Raw genomic sequence first — 12,930 nt, 5'->3', positions numbered from 1 at the left:
TGTTGAAGGGTACCTACCTATGTTGATTCCATGTCTTTGCTATTATGACTAGCACTGCAATGAACACACAGGTGCATGTTTCTTTTTGATATAATAAATTATTTTCCTTAGGGCATATACCCAGTATTGGGATTGCTAGGTTGAATGGTAGTTCTGTTTTCTGTTCTTTGAGAAATCTACAAACTGCTTTCCACAGTGGCTGACCTAGTTTGCATTCCTACCAGCAATGTATAAGTGCTTCCTTTTCTCTGCAACCTGGCCAGCATCTGTTATTTTTTGACTTTTTAGTAATAGCCACTCTGACTGATGTGAGATGGTACCTTGTTGTTATTTGGTTTGCATTTGTCTGATGATTAATGATGTCAATCATTTTTTCATGTTTCTTGGCCACTTGTACATCTTCTTTTGAGAAGTCTCTGTTCATTTCATTTGCCTACTTTTTTAATTAGTTAGTTTGTTTTGTGCTTGTTGATTTAAATTCCTTGTAGATGCTGGATATTAGACTTTTGTCAGAACGTATAGTTTGTGAATATTTTCTCCCATTCTGTAGGCTGTTTACTTTGTTGGTAATTTCTTTTGCTGTGCAGGAGTTCTTTAGTTTAATTAGGTCCTTTTTGTTTTTGTTGTAATTGTTCCTAGAGACATAGCCTTAAATTCTTTGTCAAAGCCCATGTTGAGAAGGGAAATTCCTATGTTATCTTCTAGGATTTTTATAGTTTAAGGTTTTACATTTAAGTCTTTAATCTATCTTGAGTTAATTTTTGTACATGTTGAGAGGTAGGAGTTCCAGTTTCATTATTCTGCATATGGCTAGCTAGTCATCCCAATATCATTCATTGAATAGGTAGTCCTTTCTCCATTGCTTATTTTGGTCAGTTTTCTCAAAGATCTAATGGTTACAGGTATGTGACTTTATTTCCGTGCTCTTTATTCTGTTCTATTTTTCTGTGTGTCTGTTTTTGTACCAGTACCATGCTGGCTTGGCTTCTTAGCCTTAGAGTATAGTTTAAAATCTGGTCATATGATGCTTTTGGCTTGTTCTTTTTGTTTAGGATTGCTTTGACTATTTGGATTCTTTTTTTGTTCCATATGAATATCAGAGTAGATTTTTCTAATTCTGCAAAAAATGACATTGGTATTTTGATAGGGACAGCACTGAATCTGTAAATTGCTTTGGGCAGTATGACCATTTTAACAATAGTGATTTTTCAAATCAGTGAGCATAGGATATTTTCCCATAGATTTGTGTCATCTCTGATTTATTTCAGCAGTGTTTTGTCATTCTCCTTGTAGAGATCTTTCACATCCTTGGTTACACACATTCCTAGATGCTTCATTTTTTGTGGCTATTGTATATGGGATTGTGTTCTTGACTTGGTTCTCAGCTAGAATGTCACTGATGTATAGAAATGCTACTAATTTTTATACAATTATTTCATATCCTGAAACTTTACTGAATATGTTTACAGTTCCGGGAGCCTTTTGGGAGAATCTTTAGGGTTTTCTATGTATAGAAATATATCATCAGCAAAGAGAAATAGTTTGACTTTTTATTTTCCTATTTGGATGACTTTATTTCTTTCTCTGACTGATTGCTCTGGCTAGGCCTCCCTCTACTATGTTGAATAGGAGTGGTGGGAGTAGGCATCCTTGTCTTGTTCCAGTTCTCCCGGGAAATGGTACCAGCTTTTGCCTGTTTAGTATTATGTTGGTTGTCATAGATGGCTCTTCTTATTTTGAAGTGTGTTCCTTTGCTGCCTAGTCTGTTGAGGATTTTTATCATGATGAAATGTTGAATTTTATTGAAATATTTTTCTGCATCTCTGAGATAATCATATGATTTTTGTTTTTGATTCTGCTTGTGTGGTGAATCACATTTATTGATTTGTGTGTGTTGAATTAACCTTGCATCCCAGGAATAAAGCCTACTTTATCATGGTGAATTAACTTTTTGATATGCTACTGGATTTGGTATGCTAGTATTTTGCTGAGGATTTTTTTTGTTTATCTTCATCATGGATATTGGCCTAAAGTTTTCTTTTTTTTGTTGTGTCTCTGACAGATTTTGATATCAGGATGATGCCGACTTCATAGAATGAGTTAGGGAGAAGCACTCTTTCCTAAATGTTTTGAAATAGTTTCAGTAGGATTCATATCAATTCTTCGTATGACTGGTAGAATTTGGCTGTGAATCTGTATTAGTCTGTTCTCATGCTTCTATAAAGAAATACCTGAGATTGGGTAATTAATACAGAAAAAGGTTTTAACTGCAGTTCCACATGGCTGGGGAGGCCTCAGGAAGGTTACAATCACGGCAGAAGGGAAAGCAACAGATCCTTCTTCGCATGGTGACAGGAGAGAGAAGAATGGGTGAAGGGGGGAAAGCCCCTTATACAATCATCAGATCTCATGAGAACTCTCTCTCTATCATGAGAACAGCATAGGGGGACTGTCACAATAATCTAATCACCTCCTATGAGGTCTGTCCCCCAACACCGGGGATTACAATTCAGATTACAATTCAAGATGAGATTTGGGCGGGCACACAGAGCCAGACCATGTCAGAATTCATCTATTCCTGGGCTCTTTTAGGTTGGTAGGTTTTTTTTTTTTTTCACTTTGGAATATTTATTATATTCCTTAATGCATTTCTTAGCAAGTATAGCACTCTTTAATCAAGAATATAAAGTCATCTACTTAGAATCACAATATCTTAAAGATGCATACTGGAATGATAAGCAAGTTTGAAGATGTAACTATCAACAATTCTTTTCAAAATCATATCAATATATTACTCTCATGAAACTTGCACATTCTAAGAAAGGTCATTTTTTTCCCCCAGTACTGGGAAGGTATGCATTTAACCATGTGGAAGCCAGAAAGGCTATTTTATATATGGTGTGTGTTACTTATTAAAAGCCTGTCCTTTCTCTAATATTGTACATTACACAATTGTAGCTACACCTGAAGAGAAGTGAGTTTCAATGACCACCATCACCTAAAAACATGAATAAGTTCCTATATTTAGGACCAGACGAATGATATATTGTACTGTACTATGCCTACCTCTGTCCAGAGGCCAGCTGTCTCACCTGTTCTTCAGGGTGCCTAGACTTTTTACCCATCTATTATCAGGGATGCTTCTGAAGTCATTCCCATGGGCCTCTGTCTAGTATTGAGAATACCTCTAAGGAAGTTTCTTTCAAATCTGATCTACCCACCATGTTTATTCTCTGACACTAAAAGTTCACTGACTTCAAATCCTAGACCTGTCCATCATTATTTTCCCTAGTTGGACAAGGCTGAATTAAAGACACTTTGTTAAAGGAAGTAGCCTTGGCAGAAGAAAAATCGTTGTTCTGTAGAAGTGTCATTCAATATTTAAAATCTTTTCTGAACCAAAACGAGAGCCTGAAAGTAAAGCACCTTTTATTTTTTAACTCTGCTGTCATTGCTACTAAGGATTCATGGTAAATTATCCTGCAGCCCTTCTTGGCTTGAGAGGAGGTATAGCACAAGTAGCCCACAGGGTCTCAATAACAGAAATATTCTCAAGGACCCTTGAGAATACAAAGGAATATTGGGCTGTTTTAAAATGAGAAAACAGAAAAATCAGTTTCTTCTGTTCCTATTCCTATAATATGCCTTAGTCTTTGAAAAGCACAGATAGATAGTTGGTTTGAACTAATTATTTCTCCCTGCTCTCCCCCACAAGAGACATTCCTGCTTGCCTTCTTGGGCATCTGTTTAAAAGCAGTATGGGAAGAAGGGGGATGCTCTAAGGGGACAAGATGTAATCATAAAATCTGAAGCCCCAAAAGAAAAATCAGAGGAGGTTGAAGAAAAAACAATCATGACTGCAACTCTCCTAACCACAAAATCAAATATGTTATTTTTCTTTCAGGATTAATAATTAATAGTTAAGAGGAAAGCCACATCAATTTCTAGGGCCCTTCTTGGGGAAAGGTTAATATAATTTAGCATACATACCATATTCAGTGAAAATGCATTCAATATAATTACCTATTATAAAGACAACCTTCTCGGTACTTAACAAATGAGATAATTATAAATGCTCCTTTTGCTTTTTATTAAAATGTCACAGCATGCCTAGAGAATAGTTTATATGGATGCATAAAGTCTGAAACCCTAGAAGAAAACTAATCAAAAACCACCTGTTAAATACACAATTATGATTTTTGGTGTCCTTTCAATTAAATCCTATGTGTTTAAAATGAAAAACACGCAGCCTGGTACAAATATTCATGTTTCAATTTGCGATCTGCTGCATTGGCATGAGTTTTGGTGAAACTGCAAAATCACAGCCGGTACTCTTCTGTATGTCATCCACTGTCAGGCCTTCCCAGAGCTCAATCAGAGTCAGCTCTTTTTTCTTGTCCACATCAAACACAGCCTTTTCAGTAATAGTGGGGTTGACACATTGCTTTCCAGTCAATGGTAATGTACATTTCTCCATGATTTTATGTGCATTTCCCTTTGCAGAATGCTCCATGGTGACCACCACTTTGGTTTTGGCACTGGACACTAAATCCATAGCACCTCCCATTCCTTTCACCATCTTCCCAGGTATCATCCAGTTAGCCAGGTCACCATATTTGGAAACCTGCATCGCTCCTAGCATTGTCAGATCGACATATCCCCCGCTAATCATTGCAAATGATTCATTGCTGGAGAAAAAAGAGGCTCCTGGAAGAATAGTAACTGTTTCCTTGCCTGCATTGATGAGATCTGCATCAGCTTCACGTTGTCGTGGTTATGGACCCAAACCCAGGACTCCATTTTCACTTTGAAGATGAACAGTCATATTTGGGCTGATAAAGTTGCTGGCCAGGAGAGGGATTCCTATGCCCAAATTAGCATACATGCCATCCTCAAACTCAAGAGCGGCCCTCTTGATGATTTGTTCCCTTACGTCATCTCCAGGTTTAGCAGATTTGGCTTCCTCATCTCCCTCTTTCCGGATCGATAAACGCTCAATTCTTTTCTCATATTTTTCTCCCTTTATAAGGTAATGTACATAAATCTGAGGAATATGGATGTCTTCTGGAGCAAATGCTCCAATATCCACAATTTCTTCAACCTCTACCACTGTGGTTTCTGCAGCTTTGCACATTGGCAAGTTGAAATTCCTTGCACTTTTCCTGAAAATCGCGTTTCCTGCTCGGTCCGCCTTCCAGGTTTTCACCAAAGCAAAATCCCCTGTAATTGCTTCCTCCAAAATAAAGTGCTGACCATTGAACTCCCTCACCTCTCTTGGCTTACTGGCAATGGCAACACTGCCATCTTTGTTGTATTTGATGGGCGATCCTCCTCGAAAGGCCGGGAGGACGTCATAGCCGCGCTGTGGAGGCTCCAGCCCCTCCTGCTTTCCTTCGCAGTGAATCCGCGGCGCCCGGGACAGGCGCGCACCGACACTCAAACGCGCGCTCCACCCGGAAGTCTCCTCCTGCCTCACGGCCCGAAGATGGCGGCTCTCAAACTCCTCTCCTCCGGCCTTCGGCTCTGTGCCTCTGCCCGCGGATCTAGCGGAGCCTGGTACAGGGATGTGTTTGTTCCTTTTCCACCAGTGCTCATCGCCATACCAAGTTTTATACAGATCCAGTAGAAGCTGTAAAAGACATTCCTGATGGTGCAACTGTTTTGGTTGGTGGTTTTGGGCTATGTGGAATTCCAGAGAATCTTATAGATGCTTTACTGAAAACTGGAGTAAAAGGACTAACTGGAGTCAGCAACAACGCAGGGGTTGACAATTTTGGTTTGGGGCTTTTGCTTCGGTCCAAGCAGATAAAACGCGTGATCTCTTCATATGTGGGAGAAAATGCAGAATTTGAACTACAGTACTTATCTGGTGAATTAGAAGTGGAGCTGACACCACAGGGCGCACTTGCCGAGAGGATCCGGGCAGGCAGGGCTGGAGTTCCTGCATTTTACACCCCCACAGGGTATGGGACCCTGGTACAAGAAGGTGGGTAGGTTTTTAAAATTGCTGATTCAGTTTTGGAACATGTTATTTGTCTGTTCAGGTTTTTACTTTCTTCCTGGTTAAATCTTTGGAGGTTGTGTGTTTCCAGAAATGTATCTATTTCTTCTAGATTTTCTAATTTGTGTGCGTAGAGGTGTTCATGGTAGTCTCTGAGGATGTTTTGTATGTCTGTGGGATCATTTGTAATGTCATCTTTGTTATTTCTGATTGAGCTTATTTGGATCCTTTTTCTTTTCTTTGTTAATCTAGCTAGGGATCTATCAATCTTGTTTATTCCTTTGAAGAAACAATTATTGGTTTCATTAATCTTTTGTATGGACTTTTTGGTCTCTATTTGATTCAGTTCTCTGATTTTAGTTATTTCTTTTCTTCTGCTGTCTTTGGGATTGGATCATTCTTTTTTTTCCCTAGATCTTTTAGGTGCAATGTTATATCATTAATTTGAGCTCTTTCCAACCTCTTCATGAAGGCATTTAGCACTATAAACTTTCCTCTTAACACTGTTTTAGCTGCATTCCAAAGATTTTGGTGAGTTGTATCTCTATTTTCATTAATTTCAAGGAACTTTTTAATTTCTGCCCTAATTTTGTTGTTCACCCGATAGTTATTTAGAAACAAATTGTTTGTTTTCCATGTTCTTATATAGTTTTGAGAGATATTATTGGTAATTTTTTTTTTTTTTGCACTGTGGTCTAAGAGTGTGCTTAGTATGTCTTAATTTTTTTTGAATTTTTTGCAACTTGCCTTATGACCAAGCATATGGTCAATCTTAGAATATGTTCCATGTGTAGATGAAAAGAATGTATTTTCTATGGTTGTTGGATGGAATATTCTGTAGATGTATATTAGGCCCAATTGGGCAACTGTCAAGTTTAAGTTCAGAATATCTTTGTTAGTTTTATGCCTCAGTGATCTGTTTGGCACTGTCGGTTGGGTGATGAAGTCCCCTATGTTATTTTGTGGCTGTCTGAATCTTTCTGTAGGTCAAAAACTTGTTATTATAAATATGGGTGCTTCAGTGTCAGGTGCATATATATTAGGATAGTAAAGTTTTCTTGTTGAAATAAACCCTTTATCATTATGTAATGCCCTTCTTTGTTTTTCTTGGTTGTTGTTGGCTTAAAGTCTGTTTTATCTGATATTAGAATCGTGACTCTTGCTTTTTTTTTGTTGTTGTTTGTTTGCATGTTAGATCTTTCTCCATTCCTTTATTTCTAGCCCGTGGGTGTCATTACATGTGAGATGTGTCTCTTAAAGACAGCAGACAGTTGGCTCTTGTCTTTTTATACAGCTTGCCACTCTATGCCTTTTAAGGTGGGTGTTTAGATAATTTACATTCAGAGTTAGTGTTAACATACAAGATTTTGAGTCTGTTGTCATATTGCTGGCTGTTTGTTTGTAGACTTGCTTGTAAAATTGCTTCATATTGCCTGTGAGTGATGTGTTTGAGCGTGTGTGTGTGTGTTTTTTTTTTTTTTTTTTTTTTTTGGTAGCAGGTTTCAATCTTTTGTGTCCATGTTTACCATTCCTTTTAGGGCCTTTTGTATGGCTGGTCTGGTGGTAACAAATTCCCTTAGTGCTTGCTTGTTTGAGAACGATTTTATGTCTCCTTTGCTCAAGAAACTTAGCTTAGTGGGATGTGAGATTCTTGGTTGGAATTTCTTTTTTCTAAGAATGCTTAAACATGCCCCCAATCTGTCCTAGTTTGTAAGGTTTCTGTTGAGAGGTCTGCTGCTTGCTTGATGAGGTTCCCTTTTTAGGTGACCTGACCTTTTCCTCTAGCTGCCTTCAATACTTTTTCTTTTGTATTCACCGTGGTGAATCTAATAATTATATTCCTTGGGAGTGGTTGGCTTGTATAATATTTTGCAGCAGTTCTCTGTATTTCTTGAATTTGTGTGCCCTTCTCTCTAGTTAGATTAGGGAACTTTTCATGCACTATATTCTCAGATGTGTTTTCCAAGTTACTCTCTCTCTTTTTCTTTCAGAAATATTCATGAGTCGTAGATTTGATCTCACTACATAATCTCATATTTATCAGAGGTTTTGTTCATTTTTAAAAATTTTTTTTCTTTGTTTTTGTTGGATTGAGTTGCTTCAAAGAACCAATCTTCAAGCTCTGAGATTTTTCCCTCAGCTTGGTCGATTCTGCTGTTTATGCTTCTGATTATGTTATAGAAGTTTTGAAGTAAATTCTTCAGTTCTAGAAGTTTATTCTGGTTTTTTCTTAAAATTATTATTTCATTTTTCAGCTCCCAGGTTGTTTAACTGCATTCCTTTTATTCCTTGGATTGGGTTTCAACTTTCTCCTTGATCTTGATGAACTTTCTTGCCACTCATATTCTGAATTCTGTTGGCTGTCATTTCAGTTATTTCAATCTGGTTAAGAACCATTTCTGGGGGACTAGTGTGTTCATTTGTAGGTAAGGGCACACATTGGCATTTTGAGTTGCCAGAGCTCTTGCACTGATTCTTTCTCATGCACAAGTGCTAATGTTTCTTTAATTGTGATGTAAGTTGAGTACAGTCAGTTGGCTTTGTTTCTGGAGGCTTTCAGAAGGCCAAGACTCTGTGCAGATCTTTTTTTTTTTGTAGTTGGTTTTTTCCTTTAGCTTTATTATTATTATTATTATTATTATTATTATTATACTTTAAGTTCTAGGGTACCTGTGCACAACGTGCAGGTTTATTGCATATGTATACATGTGCCATGTTGGTGTGCTGCACCCCTTAACTCGTCATTTACATTAGGTATATCTCCTAATGCTATCCCTCCCTCCTTCCCCCACTCCACAACAGGCCCCACTGTGTGATGTTCCCCTTCCTGTGTCCAAGTGTTCTCATTGTTCAGTTCCCACCTATGAGTGAGAACATGTGGTGTTTGGTTTTTTGTCCTTGCGATAGTTTGCTGAGAATGATGGTTTCTAGCTTCATCCATGTCCCTAAAAAGGACATGAACTCATCCTTTTCATTGAGTAGTGGTTTGTAGTTCTCCTTGAAGAGGTTCTTCACATCCCTTGTAAGTTGGATTCCTAGGTATTTTATTCTCTTTGAAGCGATTGTGAATGGGAGTTCACTCATGATTTGGCTCTCTGTTTGTCTGTTATTGGTGTATAAGAATGCTTGTGATTTTTGCACATTGATTTTGTATCCTGAGACTTTGCTGAAGTTGCTTATCAGCTTAAAGAGATTTTGGGCTGAGATGATGGGGTTTTCTAAATGTAAAATCATGTCATTTGCTAACAGGGACAATTTGGCTTCCTCTTTTCTTAATTGAATACCCTTTATTTCTTTCTCCTGCCTGATTACCCTGCCAGAAATTCCAACTCTATGTTTAATAAGAGTGGTGAGAGAGGGCATCCCTGTCTTGTGCCAGTCTTCAAAGAGAATGTTTCCAGTTTTTGCCCATTCAGTATGATATTGGCTGTGGGTTTGTCATAGATAGCTCTTATTATATTGAGATACATCCCATCAATACCTAATTTATTGAGAGTTTTTAGCATGAAGTGCTGTTGAATTTTGTCAAAGGCCTTTTCTGCGTCTATTGAGATAATCATATGGTTTTTGTCTTTGGTTCTGTTTATATGCTGGATTACGTTTATTGATTTGTGTATGTTGAACCAGCCTTGCATCCCAGGGATGAAGCCCACTTGATCATGGTGGATAAGCTTTTTGATGTGCTGCTGGATTCGGTTTGCCAGTATTTTCTTGAGGATTTTTGCATCGATGTTCATCAGGGATATTGGTTGAAAATTCTCTTTTTTGGTGTGTCTCTGCCAGGCTTTGGTGTCAGGATGATGCTGGCCTCATAAAATGAGTTAGGGAGTATTCCCTCTTTTTCTATTGATTGGAATAGTTTCAGAAGGAAGTGTGCCAGCTCTTCCTTATACCTCTGGTAGAATTCGACTGTGAATCCGTCTGGTCCTGGGCTTTTTTTGGCTGGTAGGCTATTAATTATTGCCTCGATTTCAGAGCCTGTTATTGGTCTATTCAGGGATTCAACTTCTTCCTGGTTTAGTCTTGGGAGGGTGTACATGTCCAGGAATTTATCCATTTCTTCTAGATTTTCTGGTTTATTTGCATAGAGGTATTTATAGCATTCTCTCATGGTAGTTTATATTTCTATGGGATCGGTGGTGATATCCCCTTTATCATTTTTTATTGTGTCTATTTGATTCTTCTCTCTTTTCTTCTTTATTAGTCTTGCAAGTGGTCTATCAATTTTGTTGATCTTTTTGGAAAACCAGCTCCCAGATTCATTGATTTTTTGAAGGGATTTTTGTGTCTCTATCTCCTTCAGTTCTGCTCTGATCTTAGTTATTTCTTGCCTTCTGCTAGCTTTTGAATGTATTTTCTCTTGCTTCTCTAGTTCTTTTAATTGTGATGTTAGGGTGTCAATTTTAGATCTTTCCTGCTTTCTCTTGTGAGCATTTAGTGCCATAAATTTCCCTCTACACCCTGCTTTAAATGTGTGCCAGAGATTCTGGTATGTTGTGTCTTTGTTCCCATTGGTTTCAAAGAACAATTGAAACCAATTTCTGCCTTCATTTCATTATGTACCCAGTAGTCATTCAGGAGCAGGTTGTTCTGTTTCCATGTAGTTGAGCAGTTTTGAGTGAGTTTCTTAATCCTGAGTTCTAGTTTGATTGCACTGTGGTCTGAGAGACAGTTTGTTATAATTTCTGTTCTTTTACATTTGCTGAGGAGTGCTTTACTTCCAATTATGTGGTCAATTTTGGAATAAGTGCGATGTGGTGCTGAGAAGAATGTATATTCTGTTGACTTGGAGTGGAGAGTTCTGTAGATGTCTATTAGGTCCACTTGGTGCAGTGGTGAGTTCAATTCCTGGATATCCTTGTTAACTTTCTGTCTTGTAGATCTGTCTAATGTTGACAGTGGGGTATTAAAGTCTCCCATTATTATTGTGTGGGAGTCTAAGTCTCTTTGTAGGTCTCTAAGGACTTGCTTTATGAATCTGGGTGCTCCTGTATTGGGTGCATATATATTTAGGATTGTTAACTCTTCTTGTTGAATTGATCCCTTTACCATTATGTAATGGCCTTCTTTGTCTCTTTTGATCTTTGTTGGTTTAAAGTCTGTTTTGTCAGAGACTAGGATTGCAACTACTGCATTTTTTTGTTTTCCATTTGCTTGGTAGATCTTCCTCCATCCCTTTATTTTGAGCCTATGTGTGTCTGTGCACCTAAGATGGGTCTCCTGAATACAGCACACTAATGGGTCTTGACTCTTTATCCACTTTGCCAGTCTGTGTCTTTTAATTGGATCATTTAGCCCATTTACATTTAAGGTTAATATTGTTATGTGTGTATTTGATCCTGTCATTATGATGTTAGCTGGTTATTTTGCTCATTAGTTGAGGCAGTTTCTTCCTATAATTGATGGTCTTTACAATTTGGCATGTTTTTGCAGTGGCTTGTACCGGTTGTTTCTTTCCATGTTTAGTGCTTCCTTCAGGAGCTCTTGTAAGGCAGGCCTGGTGGTGACAAAAGCTCTCAGCATTTGCTTGTCTGTAAAGGATTTTATTTCTCCTTCACTTATGAAGCTTAGTTTGGCTGGATATGAAATTCTGGGTTGAAAATTCTTTTCTTTAAGAATGTTGATTATTGGCCCCTATCTCTTCTGGCTTGTAGAGTTTCTGCTGAGAGATCTGCTGTTAGTCTGATGGGCTTCCCTTTGTGGGTAACCAGACCTTTCTCTCTGGCTGCTCTTAACATTTTTTCCTTCATTTCAACTTTGGTGACTCTGACAATTATGTGTCTTGGAGTTGCTCTTCTCGAGGAGTATCTTTGTGGTGTTCTCTGTATTTCCTGAATTTGAATGTTGGCCTACCTTGCTAGGTTGGGGAAGTTCTCCTGGATAATATCCTGAAGAGTGTTTTCCAAGTTGGTTCCATTTTCCCCGTCACTTTCAGGTACACTAATCAGACGTAGATTTGGTCTTTTCACATAGTCCCATATTTCTTCATTTGTTTTTACTCTTTTTTCTCTGAACTTCTCTTCCCGCTTCATTTCATTCATTTGATCTTCAATCACTGATACCCTTTCTTCCACTTGATTGAATCGGCTACTGAAGCTTGTGCAGTCATCATGTAGTTCTCGTGCCATGGTTTTCAGCTCCATCAGGTCATTTAAGGACTTCTCTACACTGGTTATTCTAGTTAGCCATTCGTCTAATCATTTTTCAAGGTTTTTATCTTCTTTGCGATGGGTTCGAACTTCCTCCTTTAGCTCGGAGAAGTTTGATTGTCTGAAGCCTTCTTCTCTCAACTCATCAAGGTCATTCTCCATCCAGCTTTGTTCCATTGCTGGCGAGGAGCTGTGCTCCTTTTGAGGGGGAGAGGTGCTCTGATTTTAGAATTTTCAGCTTTTCTGCTTTGTTTTTTTCCCCATCTTTGTGGTTTTATCTACCTTTGGTCTTTGATCATGGTGACATACAGATGGGGTTTTGGTGTGGATGTCCTTTCTGTTTGTTAGTTTTCCTTCTAAAAGTCAGGACCCTCAGCTGCAGGTCTGTTGGAGTTTGCTGGAGGTCCATTCCAGACTCTGTTTGCCTGGGTATCAGCAGCAGAGGCTGCAGAACAGCAAATATTGCTGAACAGCAAATGTTGCTGCCTGATCGTTCCTCTGGAAGCTTCGTCTCAGAGGGGTACCTAGTTGTGTGAGGTGTCAGTCTGCCCCTACTGGGGGGTGCCTCCCAGTTAGGCTACTGGGGGTCAGGGACCCACTTGAGGAGGTGGTCTGTCCTTTCTCAGATCTCAAACTCCATGCTGGGAGAACCACAACTCTCTTCAAAGCTGTCAGACTGGGACAATTAAGTCTGCAGAGGTTTCTGCTGCCTTTTGGTTGGCTATGCCCTGCCCCCAGAGGTGGAGTCTACAGAGGCAGGCAGGCCTCCTTGAGCTGCAG

At 38.7% G+C, this 12,930-nt stretch overlaps 3 pseudogenes across 2 annotated transcripts; 1 reads left to right on the top strand and 2 right to left on the bottom strand.

Annotated features, from left to right (window-relative positions):
- Positions 1 to 2,620: 2,620 nt before the first annotated feature.
- On the bottom strand, positions 2,621 to 5,327 carry LOC116418423 (annotated as a pseudogene). Its single transcript, XR_004228433.1, has one exon. The product of XR_004228433.1 is annotated as a succinyl-CoA:3-ketoacid coenzyme A transferase 1, mitochondrial pseudogene (transcript).
- Positions 4,057 to 4,896, bottom strand: LOC111521892 (annotated as a pseudogene). The gene has a single exon (XR_004228432.1). The product of XR_004228432.1 is annotated as a succinyl-CoA:3-ketoacid coenzyme A transferase 1, mitochondrial pseudogene (transcript).
- A 158-nt stretch (positions 5,328 to 5,485) lies between the features above and the next one.
- On the top strand, positions 5,486 to 5,994 carry LOC111521893 (annotated as a pseudogene).
- The last annotated feature ends 6,936 nt before the right edge of the window (positions 5,995 to 12,930 follow it).

The sequence above is a fragment of the Piliocolobus tephrosceles genome, chromosome 13 (genome assembly GCF_002776525.5).
Source record: "Piliocolobus tephrosceles isolate RC106 chromosome 13, ASM277652v3, whole genome shotgun sequence".
NCBI classification, from domain to species: Eukaryota; Metazoa; Chordata; class Mammalia; order Primates; family Cercopithecidae; genus Piliocolobus; species Piliocolobus tephrosceles.
The sequence above is the reverse complement of the archived record's forward strand: the minus strand, read 5'-3'. Positions and strand labels throughout refer to the sequence as shown.